Below are 21875 nucleotides of genomic sequence, written 5' to 3' on the forward strand. Positions count from 1 at the left end.
GTGCTTGGCCGTGCACTCTCCTCTCAGCATTATTGTATTTGTGCTCTGTATGTGTATCCCATGTGGAGGAAATGGGAGCTGGCTGCTCAGGCAAGCTGGATTTTACACTGGGATAAAGTTTTGAGATTGCCTCATCCCATTGGGAGCCTGCCCCTTAAGTCCAGGGGAGCTTCACACACATGTTGGCTTCAGTGAGCTGTTCTTGTCTCCCTGAGCTCATGGCCAAGAAAATGGACAAATATCTGCCCTGCAGCAAGGCTGAGGCTCCCAAAAGCCCCCCCTCCCCCGTCTATAAAAACCACACATTTCTGCATCCAGCTAAAGGCAGATAATGTATAAATGCTGCCATATGTCTCACAGGGCTTTCCCTACCCCTCTGCAGAGCCACCTGACACTGCTCTCCCACAGCTCCAGGGGTCCTGTGAGACCACAAGCCTTCAACAGCAGATTGCAGCAAAAATGATAGTTTGGAGCTTTTTCACTCTCAGCATAATTTCTCACAAGCACAGTTTTTAATTTGATTTCTTCTTGGCTTGTTTCCTCCTGTGGTGTACACACATCTTGCAAGCAATGAGGAATTTGGATGTCACTTTTCATTTCCCCTCAGCCTTCCGGATCCAAGTCCTGGTTATCCTTTTCCCCCTCAATGTGGAGAAACAGAACAGCATGTTGGGAACCAGCTGTGAAGCTCTCAGCCAAAAGCTGAGTAGGAAGTATCTTAGGATGAGCACTGGGTACTACGTGTCATCTCTTCCCTCAACCCCAATAAATGCACCACAACAGGACTTTGGGTGCCTAGGGAAAAGAAATTGGCTCTGTTGGCTGCCCTTTCCTTTTCTTTTTTGCACTCCTGGGAAGAGTCACCAGCCAGAAAACTTGTCTGTTCCTTCTTGCAAGGACAGCAGCATGTATGACTTCCTGAAGAGTCAGAGTTGCTGATCCCCATGTTGAGAATATGTCCCTGTCTTCACTCTCTAACTGTGCTCTCCTTTGCCCTGCCTGCACACTCACCATTTTGCAGCTGGAAGAAGCTGGTAGGAAGCCACCTGTACCTGTGCAAAACCAGCCCTGGCTGCAGGGAATGCTTTGCCGAGGGCAGAGCAGCAGCTGATGCAAACCATTGCTCAAGACTTGCAGATAAGCTCCATGCTGCCAGGCTTGAATGGGTTTACACTGCTGAGCATGAGGATTATTCCTGTTCCTGCATGAAACATTGCAAAGACAGAGGAATCTGTGTCAGACATGAAGTTAAAACTCCCAGAAACCTATTTGAGCTCCTAGGAATGACCACTGTCTCCTGGCATTCCTTTTGCAGATCTCCCCTGCTGGGATCTGCTCCCTGGGCCATTCTCATCCTGTGGCTCCCTCTGGGATGCCTGAGGAAGGTGTGCTGGTATTTCTCAGTCCCGTGATTTCATATTTTGGGGTTACAGCAAGTTGTCTCCCAGGAATGTCAGGCCCTGGCACAGGGTGCCCAGAGCAGCTGTGGCTGCCCCATCCCTGGCAGTGCCCAAGGCCAGGTTGGACAGGGCTTGGAGCACCCTGGGATAGTGGAAGATGTCCCTGCCTGTGGCAGGAGGTGGAACAAGATGGGCTTTAAGGTCCTTTCCAGCCCAAACCATCCTTTGATTGCCCTTCCAGTCCCATGTTGGTCCTGTCAGTGTTTTTGGCAGGTCCAGGGGTGCTCAGCAGGGGGATGAGAAGCACTGAGAGCTGAGATGAGCACTGTGCCTGTGCCATGCACATCCCTGGCTTTCCCCGCTGCCAAGAGCAAGCCATGCCCACAGACATTCACCATAAGAACTCTCCACCACAAACTTAAAGAGGAGGGATGTACAAGGAGTTGTATTTGCAGTAACTAAGTGCTGGTATGGGGCATGCATAAGGTGATTAAAAAACTCTCCTCTCTGCCTTGCTTAATAATTCGGAAAAAGCCTGGCATACTCTCAGGGACTGCAGTTTAATATCTGGCTGATGATGCTAATTTAATTACATGCCAGCAGGTGGTGCCCAAGTAGAAAAAGGAGACAATTTAATACAGTATTCACACAATTTAATATCATATTCTCACTCCAAGTGAGGTTGTGAGTGGCGTTTCATTTTGGAGCCATGATCCAGCCATTCAGACAACATTTAACAACTCAATATTGGTGTTTTCTTCTTTTCTGCTTCATCCCATCTCCCCAGACAGCTCCCAGATCTTCAAGGCTTGTGAGAGGGCTGGGAAGTACCAGCTGATAGCAAGGAAAGCAGTTCTAAATGCACACTCAGTTTGAAGGGGTTTCTTGGTCCCACTGTGGTGGGAGGGGACAGGTCAATCCAAACGAGTGTCGCAGGGCTGGGAGGCTGCAGTTTTTCCCAGGTGCACTCACTGCTTCTAGAGATTTATACAAAAGAATGGGCCAAATAATGAGTTGGGCACTGTTGAATTTTTTATGCAGGAGAGAGAAGTGGCTTCTCTTGGCCTCCTTTTAAAAATACAAGGAGAGGGATTTTGTGTCATCTGCTTTCTCCTGCAAAAACAACATGAACCTACTCAGCTGGTTCCCACTAACAGCACATACTAAACAGATGCAAAAATACCAGGTTTATGTATTCTGTAGCTCTGGCAAGTTGCTGATCTGAGTGGTTTTTGCAGGTGCTAAAACACAGAACACAGGCACTGCCTCTGCAGGGCTTGCAAGCTCTTTAAAGGAAAGTACAAACCCCTGCAATTCCGTAACTTCGGTGAACAATGAGAGCAATTTCTCACTGGATTAGGACAGGAAACCTGTAAAGAGCACTTTCATGGTCCTCCTTCCCTGCACTAAGAATAGGGGAGCTCTGCCACTTTGCTGTGGTTACACTGGCTGTTGTTATGTGAAGATGGTCACACTCAACCCAGCCTGGGCAATGGGAGAAGCAGGACAACATCCAGGCAGCACCAGGCATCTCCCAGCTGAAAATCAGCCTTGTTAAAATATAAGCTGGAGGGAGCTGGGGTCTTGTTACTGCTGAAAGCAAAGGACAAAGTAAGTGGGTAATGCCTGGGAGTGACTTTTCCCTCTGATCAATGAAGGGAGAGGGCCTGAGCCTCCTGGGAGCAATCTCTGCTGCAGGAGGCTTTCTGCTGGTTGGGAGGCAGAAATCTCCTCTCCTTCTTGTTGAAATTCCCGACACGAGCAGACGAGCCTGATTAGAGTCAGTATATACTAGTCCTTTAGGAGCTGAGCAGACAGGGAAGAATGTCAGGGAAGAGATTGCTTCCAGTGGTAATTTATGCAGTTATTCTCCGTTTTTTTTTCCCTATGGATAACATAAAACACTTCTGCTGGGGAGGAGATGAGCCACTTCAGCCATCTGCAGACATCACCAAACACGGATTGCTCGGAGGCCTGAGAATGGGCCTACCTGTGAATTACATTTATCTCATTACAGTGGGGATCTCAGACATTTCATCCTCTAAACAGCTGAATAAAATAAAAGCTAGAACCTTACAGGGTCCAGATATATATCCTGGGAAGGAGTGGAGAGATGAGGGTACTAAATGATGAGCTCTTTTGTTTTACTCCTTGGTAAGCTGGTTTTCTGATCCTTGCTGAAAACATGCTGTGCTCTCATGGATCAAGCCTGGCTTCTGTCAGTGCTGCAGATGGTTGTGCAGCTTCTTCTGCTGTATTAATTCTTCTGCTGACAGCCATGCATCACTGAGAGGCTTGCAGAAAAGGTCCCACATGCTTTGTGTTGTTTTTTGCCCTGGGAAAACAGTGCAGGAACAGCAGAGAAAACACATGGAGGGCTCATAGGCAATGATTTGTGCTGCTTTCCTGGCACACATATACCAAGAGTCGTTTCAAACCTTGGTGGGCCTCAGCTTCCCTCATGATGTGCTCTGGACTGCACCAAAACCCCAGGTGCTCCCACTCCTTGGATATTGGACCAAATGTAGTGGCAAAGAGCTGCAGGAAGGCAGAGTGGTTGGGTGGCCCAGAGAGCACCAAATTCCCCCAAGTCCCAAGAAATCAGGTCTAGAGGGGTCCTTTGTTTCGTGCCCATTGCAGCATGACCCTCCCCAGCTGGTGTTTGCTTTCCCAGTCCAGAACAGCTCTCTGTTAAGCCAGGGCTGCTGCTGTCCCTTGCTCAGCTGCCAGTCCAGGACACTGTACATTTGCTCCCCAGCTGGGAAGGGGACACCTGGACACTTCTCAGGTGCTCATCTTCAAATCCCCTCTCAGACACCGGTGCTTGTGGTGGTGCTACAGGGGCAGTACCTCCAAGGAGGCAATTTAATCATGTACCCTCTCCACTGCTTCCCACAGAGGCAGAGGCCAAGTGCTACTGCACAAGTCAAGACAACCACGCAGTGTGTTCAGCTTATCTGGGAGATAATGCTTTATCAACATGCCAAGAGCTACAACTAATGAGGCACAGAACAGAGGAAGCAGTGCAGCAACTGGTGTGCACCCTCTCTCCAAACACTGATAGCAGTGCCTTGCAGGGAAGAGCACACAAAGAGCTAATGAGTAAACACCCAGGATCCAGGCACAGCCAGCAGCATCCCCAGACATTTGGTCTGTTCTTAACAGAACTGAAAATTGCTGCTGTGCAGCCAGCAAGAGCTTACAGGGTATCTCACTCATCTGTTTTAAATTTGTACATAAAATTTAAGGTTTTCTGAACAGAGGCTGGACCTTGAGGGTCCCCAGTCACAAAGAAAGCTGCTGGTGGGGCCATGAGCAAGTTTCTGCAATCAGTCTGTATTTTCTTGATACCCTTTCCCTGGCCCTGCCAGGGGGTGCCAGCAGGTCCCTTTGTTTGTGGAAATTCTCATGACAGTGCAAACAGCCAAAGCATTTACAGGGAGCCAAATCAGTCCCTGATACAGGGGGATTAACACATCCCAGGCCAGCCCTGTGGTACTCTAGAGCAGACAGACAGCAAAAGCTCCAGGAAACTTCTGCTCACTTCAGCCTCTTCTCGCAGGGCTGCTCGGGGGTGCAGGGGTTTCCTGGGGGAGAGAAGGGAGCTCCAGAGGCAGCATGCCTTACCCATTGGGCTGGAAGCACCAGCAAGCAGAAAGCCTGAGCCCAAGAGCAGTGTGTCCTTGACAGGCAAGAGGGAAACATCTGTTTCTGTAGGAGACTTTGCCTGTGCCAAGAGCAGGAGGCTCAAGCAAGAGGGAAGAAAGTGTGATGTGGGCAGAGAGCTAAAATCTCTTTTGTAATGCATGCTTGAGAGAGAATAGGTTTGAGGTTTAAACATCAGATAGCAGAGTCAAGTCTAGAAAAACCTGCTCTGGTGCACCAATAAACTCCTGGGTGGACATCGACTTCTTAAAGCTCCTATTTTCTTGTTGGTGATGTTATCTGAGACAAAAGAAGAAGAGCCTGATTGCTCATCTATGGCTCTTTTTTTCCCCACTGGTTTTCTGGTTAAGAAAGAAATTATTTATCACCATTGACTAAATGCTCCACTTCATTACTGGCTGCTGTTTCTCACAAAGAAATAAAGCTGAACATTAGCCATAATTTAGCAAAGTGCTGCAGATTGCAGTGCTGAGGGCAATTAAACAATGCAAAGCAGTCAATCCCTTTGCCATCCCCTCCTGCAGCAGGGCTGGGCCTGGTGTTAGACACCAAATCTCTTCCCAACCTCGCAGGGCCAGGACTCAATGCAATCCACACTCCCTGTACCTGCTCTGAGGAGAGGTTTAGCTCCAACTTTACATCGACTGAAAGGAGAGCTGTCTGTATTTTCCAGCACATTTTGCCTTGTCAGTGACTAAAGCTGTAACACTGGCAGCTTCCCAAGCCCTTTCCCCTTTCCAATTTAAATAAAACCAGAAAATCAGTGATGCTGGAACGAGAGGCTGCTGCTGTCAGTCTCACTGGATCTCACTCTTCTGCCAGGGGTCAGGTAACCATCAAATCACAGCCCTCCTCCAGCCCTAGGCCTCAGGTCACATTTTTGGAAAAATCCAAGCAAGGCTTTGCACAATCAGTCACACCTGGATTCAGACTTTTTTGTAAGTAATATATTTTGTATTAATATAACACATTTTTAGGGATTTCTTGCCCCCAGGAATTCTGACGGAGGCCAAGAATGTATTAAAGAGTTTAAAAAAAGAGATATTTATACCCATAGGAAGGATATCCAGGAGAATAGTTTGCATACACAAGGCTGCAGACTTTCAGAAAGGATGTAAACTCAGTCAAACATTAATAAACAATAAGCTGTTTTCAGTCTTTGCTGCTTCTTTCCCACCATACCTACAGAGAAGTGGCAAAAGCTTTCATTCAGGGACTTGGGACAGATGGTTATTGCTCCTGAAAGAGTGAACACCAGTTTCTGGTAGAAATTCAGAAAATGTCAGAAAGATTTGCAGGCAAAATTTACCCTACTGAAAGTAATAGAAGTAATTTGCCTTAGAGATAGGAAAAATCACAGAATCAGTGAGTGGTTGAGGCTGGAGGCAGCTCTGGAGATTGCCTGGTCCCTGCTCAAAGCAGGGTCACCTACAGCAGGTTGCCCAGGAATGTGTCCTATTGGCCTTTGAACACCTGCAAGGAAGGAGAAACCACAGCCTCTCTGGACAACCAATTTGAGTGCTCAGCCTTGCTCACAGTAAGAAAGTTGTTTGTTATGTTTAAGTAGAATTTCCTGTATTTCATTGTTCTTCCACAGAGAAGAGTCTGGTTGTGTCTTTTTTACTTCCTCCACCAGGTATTTGCATACACTGACAGGATTCCAAGGCTCCTCTTCTCCAGGCTGAGTAGTCCCAGCTCTCTCAGCCTCTCCCCATCAGTGAGGTGCTCCAGCCTCTCCAGTGTCTCCATGGCCCTTCACAGGCCTCACTCCAGCACTTCCACGTCTCTCCTGCGCTGGGGAGCCCAGTGCTGGACCCAGCCTTGCAGCTGTGTCTCACCAGTGTGAACTGGGAGGCAGGAGCACCTCCTTTGACCTGCTGACAGTCCAGGAGACCCGTGGCCTTCTTTGTCTTTGGTCCCTCTGCTGCCTCAGGCACAGCTCGGTGTCCATCAGGACGCCCAGGATCTTCCCTGCAGAGCTGCTTTCCAGCCCAGCAGCACCAGCCTGTCCTGGTTCAGGGGCTGTTCCTCCCCAGGCACAGGACTTTGCATTTGTTAGCCCATTTCTCCAGCCTGCCAAGGACTCTCTGAAGGACAGCACAACCATCTGGCACACCACCAGTCCTCCCAGTTTTGTGTGGACCATGAAATGTCTGTCCCCTCTCATCCCTTAAGCTCCCAGCTTCCCGAACACCCTCATTTTTCATCAAGGGGGGACATTTTAATGTGGCTGCAATTGAAAGAAGCTTTTGACAAACCATTTCTCAGGTGCTGCAGCCCTTGATCCTCCTACAGACTCATCAGTGTTCCCACGTTTCATCACCCCAGGTCCTCGGAGCTCTGATGTACCGGTCTGACAGAAAAAGAACACAGGGAAAACAGAAAGGGCGAGGGCTGCATAAGCAGAGAGCGGGAATCTGGAGAGTACCTCTAATTAAGTTATTAGTGAACAAAGCCAAACACCTTTACAAAATGAAAAGATCATCTGTGAAGCTGGCACTGAATCCAGCTTCTAAAATTAGTCCAGAGAGGAAAGACTGATAGATAAACCACCAGCCAAGGAAAAGCCATTAATTGCCAGGACAGGCTGCTGCTCTCTCTGCACTGCAGGCATTAACTGCAGTTAGAGGCAGGAAGAGTTGGATTAAGGGTACCAGAGATGATGGGAACCACCACCCTTGAACTGAGATCCCAGGAGAACCAAAAGGCCTGGAGGTGAATTAATAGTTACAAAAGGTCCTTCAGCCTGCTTGGACACCCAGGGTTTTGATAAAGCTTAGGGAAACCAAGGACACTGACAATTCAGGGGATAGACACAGCCATGGAAGATGAGCTCTTCCACACAGCACTTGGCCAAACACCTTCTTGGACCAGGGCTGTGAGATAAGTCCACCTTTCCCTTCTAGGATTTGGCAGTGCAGCTGCTTCCAGCACAAGCAACAGCAGTAAGGAGCAGCAGATTAAGTGGATTGATGTCAAACCTAATGCTCACAGAGCCACTGGCTGGCCAACGCCTTTGTTGTGCTGCAGGAGGGCTCAGCACTAACTGTGCTTCAGGAGGAGGAGTCAGATTGCAAACCAGCTCAATGAATTCTCCCATTTACAGTCACCAAAGGATGAAACCTATTTAATAACCTTCCTACAGGTCATTAACTGAAGATAAATGCCATGCAATTATGAATATATCTGATATTTATTATAATGGTACCGATCATAATGAATTAAGCCAGTGTTTAGGTGAGTTATTTCTATAGGTAATTAAAAGGAACTTAAATTTTCCTTTACCAGATCTGTTTTAAAACTTATAACTTTATCTTTAATGCATGATCAATCACTTAATGACAACTTTTGGCTGTGCATTAGTGAACTCCAGCTGATGCAATATTTCTTCCAGATAATTTTTCTAGTAAAGGAAGTACAGCATTTTATGCATTTTCAGGCAGGTCTTGAAAGAGGGGCTGAGAGTGAAAGTGCAGGTTCATATTTTTCTACAATGGAAGTGAAGATTAATATTTTGAGAACCTTTAGAGGAATTTTACAACCTCTATTTGCATGTGGTCAAGGGTCAGTGGATTAAAGACCATGGCTGCAAAACTGGACTGAAGGCAATTGTCCATCGGTGTCAGGGATAGTGGTGCTCATGGGTTCTTTTCTGAAACTTAACCAGCACAGACTGAAACCATGAGGAGGATCTTATTTCTAACAGAGTTTAGGAGAAGATGAAAGAAGAACAGGATAGTGTGACCTTCAGAAAACTGAATTAATTCAAGATGAGGAACCTTATTCACAGCTAAATTTCAGTGTAATTAAATTGTGATCAAAAAGGACATCAGGAAGTGATAAAATACATAAAATATATAGTTGAAAAAATTACCTTTCTTGGTGGCCACTGAACTTTGGCAAGACAGGCCACAAACACCAGCTATGAGCTAGAAATGGTATGGAATTGAAAATTAAACCATAAAACTGAGAGCCTTCAAATAATAATGAAGAGGGCATTTGGGATACAGAAGCACACAATAGGTGCAGAGCAAGGTCTTCAAAAGTGCTTGGAGGCCTTTTCTTGGGCCTCATAGAAAAGAAAAGGCACTTTTTCTGTATTCTGCACCTCAGTATTTAAGAATACTGATTTGGTTGAACATTTTCTAATTTACTTCAATTTATTTCATATCAAGAAAGAAATGTCATTTAAAAGGACTGCTGAGCTGCAAATGTCTTCTTACAAAGAGATTTAAAATTTAATCTTTTCAGAGGAAGAAAAAAATTAAGCTTTTTAGCCTCTGAAGCTACTTTCTAAATCAGTGTGCTGGACTTCCAAGTGAAGTTTGTGGAGCTCAGATTTGTACTTGCTGCTGAGCAGCAAATGCCAGCAAGGTAAAGCATTTTGTTAGGCCCTGATGACAAGAACAATCTATTAGGAAAGCTGGGAAGGTCAGATGTGACACAGTGAGACCTCCCAGCATGTCACGTTTCAGCACCACAATGCTGCTCCCTGCCTGTGCCAGGGATCACACCGTGGTGTGCCCAGGGGGGAAGGGGGTCATGGAATGGGCTCAGGGACTCTGTTCAGAGATGGTGTTGGCCAATCTCTACTCCCCAGGGAACTGCAAGCTGCCACCCGTTATGCCTAATGAATAATATTGTGAAAACCTGTTTCAAAGTTTGATCAGGACCATGCTCTGCACTCAGGGGGGGCAGCCCAGGGTCAGGTTCAGCTGTTTCACCTGCTGGGCTGACTGCCAGCACGGTGTCCCCTGATGCTCCCTGCCTCAGACAGGTGGAATGCTGCTCTGAATTTTGTGTCTCTAAGCTGCTTCTTGTCCCTTGTACTTGGGCTTTTCGAAATATCTTGAACCTTTTGCAAAAGGAAGTTACAGGTTCTTGCCATTAGCTTGTGTAAGTTCTTACAAAGCTCCCGATACCATAAAGCCTTTTTGGAATGATGGAATTATAGAGTGTTTGGTTTGCAATGGGTGTTAAAGACCACCTAATTCCAACCCCTCTGCCATGGGCAGGGGTACTTTCCACTACAGCAGGTTGCTCAGAGCCCTGTCTAGCCTGTCCTTGAACACTTCCAGGCATGGGGCATCCACAGCTTCTCTGGGCAACCTCTGCAGGGCCCCACCACCCTCACAGGGAGGAGTCACACTGGTCTTGCACAGAAAGCTTATTTCACTAGAAACACCAAGTAAGGAAAGACACAAAGACCTTCTACATGGCTTTGTTCCTGCTTTGGTTCTTCAGCAGAACCACAGTCTCAGTACAACCCTGATTAGGGCTGGGTTATAGGCTCAGCAACACAGGAGCACATCATGATGTAGCTACACTTCCAGTATGAGGTCAGACTCAGATCATGACTGAACTCCATTAGCTGGGCTGTTTATTGGAGATCTGGACTCAAACCAGATTCTATTTCAACACAAAGAGCCCCAGTCATGGTGGCAGGGTCTGTGGTCCTTCTCAGCAAAGTGGTTCACAAGTGACATTGTCACAGAAATCTCCCTGCCTTCTTACTGTGGCAGCAGCTCTCTGGCCACAGAGAGCAGGCACAGACTTTCCCAGGCATTTTCCTGGGGAAGGCTGTGAGGAGATCAGAGGAAAGAATGAGAAACAATTCTTATCTCCACTTGCACCTGCTGTTGTGCACACGTGGAATGTGTCATGGAGCTTTGTTTACCAAAGGCTGATTTCTTAATTGGACACTGGATGGTGTTTGGATGGATTGACCAATTAGGTCAAAGCTGTATGGGACTGGCTGTAAGGGTGACTGAGTTTCTCAATAAGTATGGTATAATATAGTATAAGATGATATAATAAAGCAATTGATCAGACTTCTGCAATCATGGAGTCAATGCTAATTATTACCCAGCTGGGGGCCTGCAGCAACATCTTACCTGCAACCTTCTCTCTCAAACAAGCAAGGAGGTTTCTACACCATGGCTCACCATCCTGGTCAGGCTCTTTCTAGGAGTCCTTATTGCCTTTGGGTGTAAAAAAATAGGATGTCTGGACATTAAAACAAATGAACAGCTTTTAACAGTGTAAAACATTTTGTGCTTGCTGCCAGCCAGAGCTCAGCATGTTTAATTAAGGTGTGTGAGCTTGAAAGAGGCTAATCTTTGTTGCTGAGGCTAATTTTTGCTAGTTTATTAGATAATACAGTAAAAGACAGATTGAAGCTCCTTTTTCCCCATTTTCTTTTCCTTGTCACCACCAGTAAGCAGGGAGGAGATAAAATCCCTTCACATGAAATAATTTTAGTGAAGCACCAGAACCAGGACAATTAAGCAGAGGCACAGCTGTACACCTCGCTGTGCACGCCAGGTCCCATTCCCCATTTCCCCCGTGAGGATATTTCCACAATGACTGCTTGGGCTAAAGTTCATAATTAAAGCTGTAAATCTTGGCTCACTGCTAAATTTGCCTGCACAGAGAGAGAGAGAGAGTGGGAGGGAAAAGGAGGAGAGTCTATCTCCCTCCTGGGAAGCCTTGTTTACTAGTATTTTGTAGGTTTGCTTATGCTGGTGGTGCTTATCAGGTATAAGAGGTGGGTACTGAGAGCACCCCAATATGGAGATTTTCTGGGGCCCTGACACCCATCAGCAGTGCTGGCTGGTTTCCCTTTTGCAGCAGTGACATATCAGGGGAGCCAGATGTCTTCACACAGGGTTCCCACACTGGCAGCAAGATTTGGGGGTGATCAGGGACATCATCATGCCATGAAGAACAGCTGAAAGCCTCAAAGTAAAGATCTGGGGGTGATCAGGGATGTCCTCATGCCATGAAGAACAGCTGAAAGCCTCAAAGTAAAGATTTGGGGGTGATCAGGGACGTCCTGGTGCCACGTAGCACAGCTGAAAGCCTCAAAGTGAAACACTTCACTGTGCACTGAATCATCCCCACTGCCAACCATACAGCAGCACCCTGGGAAGAGCAGGGCAGAGTTGGGACCCCAAGAAAGACCCTAGAAGGTCCCTGAATAGCCACGAATGATTGTAGCTTAAATCCAAGGAGTAATCTGCTGCCTGTAATTAATAGGTGCAGTTTCATGTGTTTGCAGCAGAAAGCTGGTGAGCAATCCCTGTTTTCTGGTGAGCACAGCTCCTGCCAGGGACAGACAGATGGCCCAGCTGTGACCTACCCCATCCCCAGCACGGGGTAGTTCCTCCTCTGGAACTACCTTGACATGTCTCACTTATGGACAAGATGAAGTATCACGGCAGAGTATTTACCACATTTGACCATATTTAACATATTTACCATATTTAACACATTTTCTGATAGACCACCTGAATTTTAGATTTTTTTCCCCCACAGGAAATGGCATATCTAATTTACCAGCAACTATGATCCTCTCTCATATACTTCTGATGGGGCTACTTATATGCAAATCCCTCCTTATCGTTTGTCCATAATCTGTCTAAATGTGGCAGAATAAGGTTTTATTAATAATATTCTCATGCCCATGGCACAGGGCTGAGTCATTGCTTGCAGTACACAAAGCAAGACAAAGCAGTGGAGCATGTCTATTAATAAACATGATAGGTTCATACCTTTGTGAATAAAAGTTGCACGTCTCTGCTGAAGAGACAGCCCTTTGTTGAAATAGTGATTTATTGCTATTAAAATTGTGTGATTAGCCAAGCTTGGAAAGCAGACCCAGAAAATCTCACGGCTGCCTACTCACATGATGAGTTTCACCAAGCATGGAAATACAGGAACATTTTATCAAGTCAGAACTTCAGAGGAAAACATTTAATTCCAAGGTCAGTTCCTGATGATATGGTTGTAGCTTTTCAGTCACAAAATTACGACATGATTTATAATGAAGTTTATATTTGAAATGCTAAAAGATTCACACACAGACCCCAAAAAAAGTCAGGGGAAAGGCTGTGATAAAGCTAAATTACATGGCGTCAATCAGCCATCTGTTGTGCACTGTGGTTTCTAATGATCAAGGTGAAAACTTCAGCAGGCTGCAAAAATAGAGAATTGCAACATCCACCCTCCCTGCAGTTAAAGCTTCCAGCATAGTCAACAGGATATAATGTGCTCTGGAATTACCACTGACTTCAGTCCTGTCGTGCACAAACCTGAGCACCTGATGGCCAAGGTGGGACATTCAGCCAGGACACACTATGAGCTGTGGATACACAAAGCAGGGCTCTGATGTGAAGGTCTGGTGAGCTTTGGAAAGGAAGGGAGAATCCCTGAGGTCAGTGTGAAAATCATCCTTCTCCAAGTGACCCCGCAGAGCCCTGGATTGTGTCATGTGCTCGCTGCTAATCTTTATGTAATCAGTAAATGAACTTTCATTTGGAGATTGTCCTTTATGTGCCCCCCTTTGCTGGCTCATTTTATTTATCTCAAATATCTCGATAATAGAATAATATGAACCCATCAAAATCCTCATCTAATTAAAATTCAGTGAAACCTTTTTGGTGGCTACCTTCAAGCGCTCATTTTAGAAGTCTCCAAAGGCAATGTTTACTTTTCCTCCTATAGGGTATCTTCCTTGTCACCTTTGTGCCTAATTGGGAGAAAATGTCCTTTTTTTTACAGAAATGTTTGCTCTTACTGTGTCTTCTCACTGGGGTTGAGCTCATCATGATGGTTTCTCCTTCTGAAGTGATCATGGAGTCAATTCGGCCAGGAGGAGTGAGGCCCTCAGAGTTCAGAGAAAGGAGCCAGGGTTTGTTGGTTCATAATGAACAACTCAGATGTGGGAGCAGGGAGACACAAGCTCTGCAGTAATTACACAAATACATGGCCAGGAGGAGATCTTTTGTGGGATGATGCAGCAATTTTTAATTTGCCTCATACATGGATGATCTTTTCTCTATTTTACACAGGACACTTTTCTCTGTGAATATCTGATACCTACAAGTGGGAATTCGTATGCTGATGCCATGAAGATCATCAATGGATGGATGGATTACCAACTCTTAGAAAAAGATAGTGATGGATCTGTGAGCCTGAGTTCATTTGACTTGTTGCAAGTCTTGGGGCCAAGGTCAGCAGGTGCAGGTTGGGTCAGATTTCATGAACGTAACTCATTAAATGCTGCCAGGCAGCTGCCAGCCAGAATCCTGCAAGAGCATGCTCCTCGTGCCAACTTCTCTGCTTGAAAGCACATTGCAAAGCATCAATCTGATTCTGTGATAGAGTCAGCCCATTTCAAGGGGCTTGGCTGCAGCTGCTGGAAGAGACTGCAGTCATGGGGTGCTGGGCTTGGGGTGCTGGGCTCAGCATCTGCTCCATCACCTGAGGAATAAGAGACTGCTGCTAGTGGAGCCTGTGGCATTGCAAGGGCTCCACAGCATCCATAACTTAATGTGGGAGCCTCATCTGCAGCTGGTGAAGGCAGAAATCAAGATAGAGGGGACTATTTACTGTGTGTCCCTCCCCAGGCCCTGCTGGACCCTCTGGACAGCATCAGCCAAGCTGAAGAGCAGTGAGGAGACCTCAGTGGTGACACAGATCATAGGTCTCAGGCTGAGCAGAGTGACCCAGATTACTCCAACAGGAGCCACCACAGCAGGAGGTCAGCAATTATCTGCTTGATTGGGCTTGGGCACATGTGAACAAGTGTGGGCTGCTGGCCAGGCAGAAAGTCACAGCTGCTGTGGCTGCTCCAGCCTGACCCAGTGGAGCTCAGAAGATTTAGAAGATGAGGGAACTGGAGGTTTCCAGGCTGCTGGGCAGAGGCTGTAGTGTCCCACTGCTCATGGGCTGATGTACTCTGGGGCTGGGGTGAGGCTTGTGCCAACATGCCCAGTGTACAACAAGGAGATCCCAAAACTCTGCACGGAGGAGCAGCTGAGGAAGGATGCAGTGCTGGAAGAAAGAGAGAGGCAGTTGCTATTTGATCAGTGTGATGCCCCAGGCTCTCATCCCTGCAGAGTGCTTTGATCTCACCCTTGTTTCTCCCAGTACCCTCCTACACAGGCAAAACTGGATTGAGGCCGTCAAGCAGGGCAGCATCACTGTTTGGCTCTCTGCTCTGATCACTTCTGTCGTGGTCCTCAGCCTGCCCTGTGTCCTTCACAGCATCCCAGACAAATGGCACCAAGAAGTCAAGTCTGATCCCAAAATGTGATGAGATATGGACAGGGACCGTTTCTGTTGGTGTGGCAGAGCATCCTCCAAGTGCAGCATCCTGGCAGCTCAGCACCACAGAGCCAGACACTGGAAAGCCTGCAAGATGTTAGATTAAAGGCAGATGCTCCAGGAACAAAGAGAGAGGAGAAGGATTATATTACTACTTCAAAAGGAGCTGATTCTGCAACTAATTAAATGTTTTTTCAGGTGAAAGATGATTTTTAATTCTTTTTTTCATGTGCTCATGAAAGTGTTATGAAAATATATGGAAGCTGGCAGAAGGAAAGGCTGCACAAGGTGGGGTTTGCTGGTGAATGGTGCATCACAACCACTGCACAGAAATGCAGCAGGGCACTGCACTGTCCTGTGCTGGATCACAGGAAGGGCTTTGAGCTTGGAGCAGTGCTCAGACCCCTCCGTGTGCCCTGACCTTTTCCTGTCTGTGATGGGGTCACACTTAGTGGCAGCCCACCAGCTGTCTGGCCAGCAAGCAGCTTCTGACCAGAGGCCATGGTAGGTTCCTGCAGGAAGGCAGAGCTGATTATGCTGTTTTCTAGTGAATTGTTGATTTGGAGAGAGAAGATCCCCCCTGAAATCCAGCCATTCTTGCTGGAATCCATCCAGTTTGCTGCTGAGCAGTGGAGCCCAGAGCAGCTCCACGCAGCCTTGCAGAGCAGCCCTCCCTGCAGAATAACACCACAAAGAGCGTCCCAACCAACAGCCTTAATGATGGAGCTGTTCTTTTAATGGTCCCCTGCACAGCCATTAGTTCTTAAAGAAGATTTACATTACAGCCAGCTGCTATGAAGATATTTTATTGGTATAGTAAATACAGAGAGAGAAATTGTGGCTTTTAGTCTCTGATTGCTTGCGCTTTCCTGCTTTCCTGTAATTCACAGCCCTTTGCATCAGAGGCTAAAATCTATCTGGGTGTATGCTCTGAAGTGTCCCCCTTGATCCCCCAACATGTCCAGTCCAAAACCACCCTTAGATGCCTCCCTCTTGATTTTAGAGTCTCCTGCTTTGGGATGGGTGGCAGAAGGATACCTGGCTGTGTGGGGATGGACCCAGGCACAAATTACCACAGCAAGTGTGCCAGGAGTGCTGCCTGCCTGTGTTAAATGGCCATGAGGGCACTGACAGCAGTGCAGCAGCATGTGGGCTTTTCTCCCTGCCCAGCCTCTGTGGGCACCGTTTGGCACCTCGGGCAGGAGGCTTGGCCCAGGGTGTTTATCAGCGTGGGGCGGGAAGCTGAGGCAGGGTTTGAAGTTGTTCCCATTCCCCCAGGGCATGTACACAAAGACCTGGGATAACTGCAGAGGTCAGTGCCACCTCTGCAGCTCAGAGCAGCATCAGAAGACTTCACAAATGACTCCCAGACACTCCACAGATGAGGGAAGCCTGAGAGCAGAAGCAGAGCTGCAGAAAAATGTCTTCTGTGTCTGCCCACTGAGGTGTGAGCCATTAGAATCACACAGGATGTTGTTATGCCTCTTGCAAGTCATGCCTGAAATCTGGTCTCATAAATGAGCTTGTTTTTATTAGAGGGAACGCGCCTTTACTGGGTTATAAATCCAAATGTAAATGCTAATTTTATAACCCTGCACCTAGAGAATAGCAGAAACACAAACATTACAATCCAGATAGCATGGCCAAAAGCACAGACACCACATCCGAGTGTGTTCCTGAGGAATTTCAAGCAGGACATGAGCTCTGCCTCCTCCCTCCCTCTCTGGTTGGCTGCTCTAGATCTGCTGGAGGTGAGCAGGACCTGCCTGGCAGAGCTCAAAGCACGCATCAAGCAGTTAGGAAGAATCAGTAGAATTAGGTGCTGTTATCCCATAGTTTAGCTGTTTTTTGGAAATTCCTATGGCACTTGCTGAGGGTGCAGGTTATGACAGTAGGGGAGGGTGTCTCTCATTCCTCTCTGCTGTAGCAGAACCAGCTGCAGCTGCTGGGTTTGGGCATGGGGAGCTGTGGCTGGACCTGCACCGAGCACTGTCTGCTGTGGGGAAAATGCCCGGTGAGGCTGATGCCACTGCCTGCCTCACAGCTCTCCAACAAGTTTTCTCCTCTTGCACAAACAAAGTGGCTCATCTCCTAAATTATTTGCTTGGAACATTTTCTTTGATGCAGAGATGCTCTGGCTATATAAACCAAGAATAAAATTACTTGATGTTAGGGCACTGCAAATAGCAGAGTCCAGCACAGAATAAAACCTCTGGGAGGTGCCTTGCCTACCTTGCTAAGAGAATGATTTCAAATGTAGTAGATTACCATGTCCTCAGTGCTCAAATTACAGCTATGTTTCTATGCTAGAAACTTCTCCTGGGAAAGTAATAAGAGTTAAGAATTTAAATTTTTTGGCCAACATTTCTTTGCTGGCAAAAGACGTTTTATGCTGGCATAGCTGCTTTCACATGACTTGTACTGGCTTGGTGTCATGAAGAAATGGTATCCCTAAGGAGCATTGCTGTGCTGGTGGAACTTTTATCTATAACTCAGTCTGGGAGATCATTTGTGTCTGTAACTAGAGTCGGTGTATTTCTTGCTGTAGTTTATGTCATTTCTTTGAATAAACTAAGCCATCACTTCTGTGTTACCTTGGCAAAGCTTTCCATTGCAGACAGAACCTATGTGTTGATTGAGAACAGATACAGGGGCACACAACACTCACTAGAAAGGTATTTTTGTGATGAATGCTAGGGACGCTGACTAACGCCTCTGGCAAGTGTTAAAGCTGTGAAGTGCACTGACCCTGAGGCAGGCAGGGCCCTCAGCAGATGCTGCAGATCAAAGGGAGGAGCAGAGCTGTTCAGTGGTTTCATTACTGACCGTGGCAGGCAGCAAAGTGCTGCCTTGTCCCATATGGAAAGTGGCTCAGCCATTAAGCAGGGTACAAATTTGCAGTTGCACTCTCTCTTGGTAATTATTTCCAAGGCTGATTTAAAGTAATAAATAGCTTCTTGAAGTGGCGTTGGTTCTTTTGAGATTAACTTGGGAAAAGTAAAATTTGATGCAATCACTGCAGCCACGAGCAAAGACAGAAATGACTTTAACCAAGGGCCAAAACTGTGATTGACACAGGGGTGCTGATCAGTCCAACTGCAAGACCTCAGCTGGTCTTGTAAGGCACTTTGTGTTTTCCTCTGAAGACCTGTGCAAAGGTGCTGAACTCAGCAGGGAGAGAAGGATCTGAATGTCCTGGAGACCTGTCTACCACTGTGATTATGTAACTCACCTCAGAAACTCAGGATAAATGATTTACACTTCCATTTAGAGCCTATTTGTAGCTTCTCATCCAGAGGCCGCCTAAGCCGCCTCCTTCCCCATCTGCACTTCAAATGTCTCAGAATGGAAAAGTGTGTGGAGCAGGATCTTCCTCCCAAGACAGTCCTGAAAGCCACCTTAAATTATGGCTCTTGTGTGAAAAATGAGTCATTAGGAACCACAACATAATTTGCCTTCTTTGAGTAGTTTCAAGCCAAATTTTCATAGTATTCTCTTTTTATTTTATCTGGATGCTTGACATGCACTTATTAAAACCGTTTCCCTTTAAAACACTGTGCTCATCGCCAGATTTTAAATATGTTTAAGGGGAGAGGGCTGGAACAGATTACTATGATCTGAACACCTCACAGTGCCAAGTACTTGGTATCTTTATGGCATTTGCTTCCAAACCCTGCAGTCAAACCAGGCTTCCACTGTCCAAGGCAAACATCACACTGGTCCTGGAGAGCCACAGGGCTGAATGACCACCACCATCCCCCCATGCTCTCCCCTTGCTGGGGAGGGGGAGCAGCCATTCCAGCAGCTCCAGACTTGGCTGTTGAACTGATCTGTGGCAAGTTCTTCCTATCCTGCTCAGCCTTCCCAAGGACATACCAGGTCTATGTAGAATGGGAAGGATCTGCCTTTCCCTCTGCAGGTGCCCAGTGCTGCCAACTTCTGCCTGAGGGGAAGATCTAAAGAGATCTAAAGATCTGGAGTGCACCAGAGTTAGGGCAGGGCACAGCTCAAGTAATTCCTCCAACCTCTCTGGAAGGGAGAGTTATGGCCCAGAAATATCTCCTGCTGGCCTGCTCCACGTGCAGCCACTGGGCCACACAATCCAGGCATCCAACACGCTTCCTTGGGGGAGGATGCTTCTCCAGGTTCAGCCGTCTGTTCTCAGCCCCTGTTGGCATAGAAACACCCTTTCCAATTAACCTTCTGCAAAACACACACATACAGAAACATTCTGCAAACAAATGATCTTCTCTTTCCTTTCTGTCCCTCTCTTTCCCTTTCTTTTTTCCGTTTGGTCTGTGAGAATGAGGAGTCAGGAGGTGTGAATCTGGGTCTTTTTAATTTTAGAGCATTTCAGACTCTCTGCAGGCTGTTGCCAGGCTGTGTAGCTGCTCCCTACCGATAGTAACAGGCAGACAAAATACTAAGCAATCAAATTTTCCCTCTCATTCAGCCCTGTCCTCCTCATGTTTTAGAGAAGAGAATGAGAGCTGGACCTAATAACTATGCAAATTGCTCAAAGCAGGAAACAAGTGAGGATTAGGAAACCCAGGGCTTTGGAACAGGACAGATCCAATACAAAGGGAGCTGAATGGCTGCCAAATGCCCCATCCTACTGGAAAGAGTGTGTCCTGCATACCTGTCATGGCCCATCAGTACCAGGCTCTTGATGGGTCACACTGCCTCTGCCAAAGCTGGAGGAGATGGTGTCCAGGGCCTGCCTCATCTCTTGCTGAAATTCAAATTGTTGAATTCAGAAGTCAGGGGAGAAATCCCCTGAATTACAAATCTTCTCTGCTCCTGCTGCCTCTATCCAATTGCTTTTCAAGGCCCATGTCTAAGAATCAACCTTGATATTCCTCTGGAAAGAAAGGGAACATGGCTCGTCTCCACAGAGTGGTGGAAAGGAGAAGTTCTCATCTCCAGAGGATTGTCCTGAAATCCAACGAAGGAAGGGCTACCACTGATGAGCAAAGTTGGTTTGCTGGAGGAAAGGGAGCAGATGAACACTTTATCCTTCACCCCAGCATTACACTGCCTTGTATGCTGCTGTACAGCATTAATCACACAGCTCTTCTTTCAGGTGAAGCTGTTCCTCCTCCCAGGATGGATTTGGGCACAAACAATGTCTTCAAAATCCACAAAAAAAGTTGTACCAGCAGAGTTGAAGTCTGAACCAACTTTTCCTCGGTTGTTCCTAGGACAACAGCATCTTAACTGTGTAGGATCCAGCTGTGCCTTTGTCTTGAAAAAAGGAAATAGTAAGATTTGCCAGGGGATACAGAAAGCAAGAACACTCTTATTTTTGCTCTTCTGAAAGTTCAGGAAGGATTATGGTATCCTAAAAGCTGGAACAGAGGAAAAGGTCAGTGAAGAACATGCCTGCAGCATGACAGCTGAAGATGTGTGCAATGAATTTCATTTCAATACATTATTTTTATCTGGTCTTGCATAGAAAAAAAACATGCATCAAATGTGTCTGGTTACTGACTCTGAGGAAAAAACACGCCACACTTGGTGTCTCTGCCCAATTAACTCCTAGAAAAGAGGATGTGTGATAAAATCTTTGTGGTGTGAGGGGCTTGAAATACCATCTAGGTGATGGCAAGATGCAGCACATGGAGTGAGTGACAGGCATTTTTAACCAAAACACCAACAGACAGACTGCTGACTGCTTGCAGTGCCCATGGAAGGGGTTGAAATTACAGCCCATCATGGGGGTACAGTGACATTCCAGCATGCTGCCATTTTCATTACAGCCTTTGTCAAGAAGATGGATACAGGTTCTGTGTACTGTTCTTGGTATAAAAATAAGAAAGAGATCTTTTTTTTCTTTCATCTTCTGTTCTCATCTTAGCTCAGCTCTCAGAGTGAGACATCAGTCAGCTGGCAGTGCTGATAGATCTTCATTTTCACTGCATGCTTTCCCTCACTTTTGTGACAAAGATTGCTAGACTAGAAAAGAGTGTGCCATTAATTCATTGCACTGTCAGTATTGGGACTAAAATGGAAGGGGGAATATGGCACAAGATGTGCCTCTGCAATGAGCAAAGATAGCAGCATGAAAGAATGAAATGACTGGAAAGGAAGGAAGGTTTGGCTGGAAGGTAAAATCCCAGCCATCCTACCATGCTGTGTTACCTGTAGCTCTGCCATTTGGGTCCATCTCTGGTCCTTGTACCGTGTCCAGCACGGTGGGGCACCAACACAGGCTGTGCCCAGATATGAAAATGTGCTGAAAATAGATCCTGGGTGATACATCTGAGCAGATATGCCTGTGTCTCCGTGGGTCTGGAGGACCTAGTGTGGCTGTAAAATGCCTCATGGCAGGGTTTGAAGAATGTATGAGTTCAGATCGTGTCCTTCCCTCCCTCATTCCACCAGGGACTTTCTCTGCTGATTTTAGCAAGGTTATCTGGGTTTCCTCACTTCCCTGTCTTCCAGGGCATCATTAGACAGGAAAGCACAGCCTGAAAGTGCAGCAGAGCACAAGAAGCATTTCAGCCAGCAGCTCTAGTGGGGTGCTACACCAGCCTGGTGTGTTAAAGGCATGTGCATGAAAGAGACAAAAGCTACATTACAGTGTCCTCAGCAAACGTGACATTCCTCTGCTTCGTGCTCCTCCAGGAAGGTCAGGTGCATGTTCTCCAGGACTGGCTGTTGCCATGGGCTGGGATAGGGCTCAGCCAGAGCAGGACA

The sequence above is a fragment of the Vidua chalybeata genome, chromosome 12, assembly GCF_026979565.1.
Source record: "Vidua chalybeata isolate OUT-0048 chromosome 12, bVidCha1 merged haplotype, whole genome shotgun sequence".
Lineage (NCBI taxonomy): Eukaryota > Metazoa > Chordata > Aves > Passeriformes > Viduidae > Vidua > Vidua chalybeata.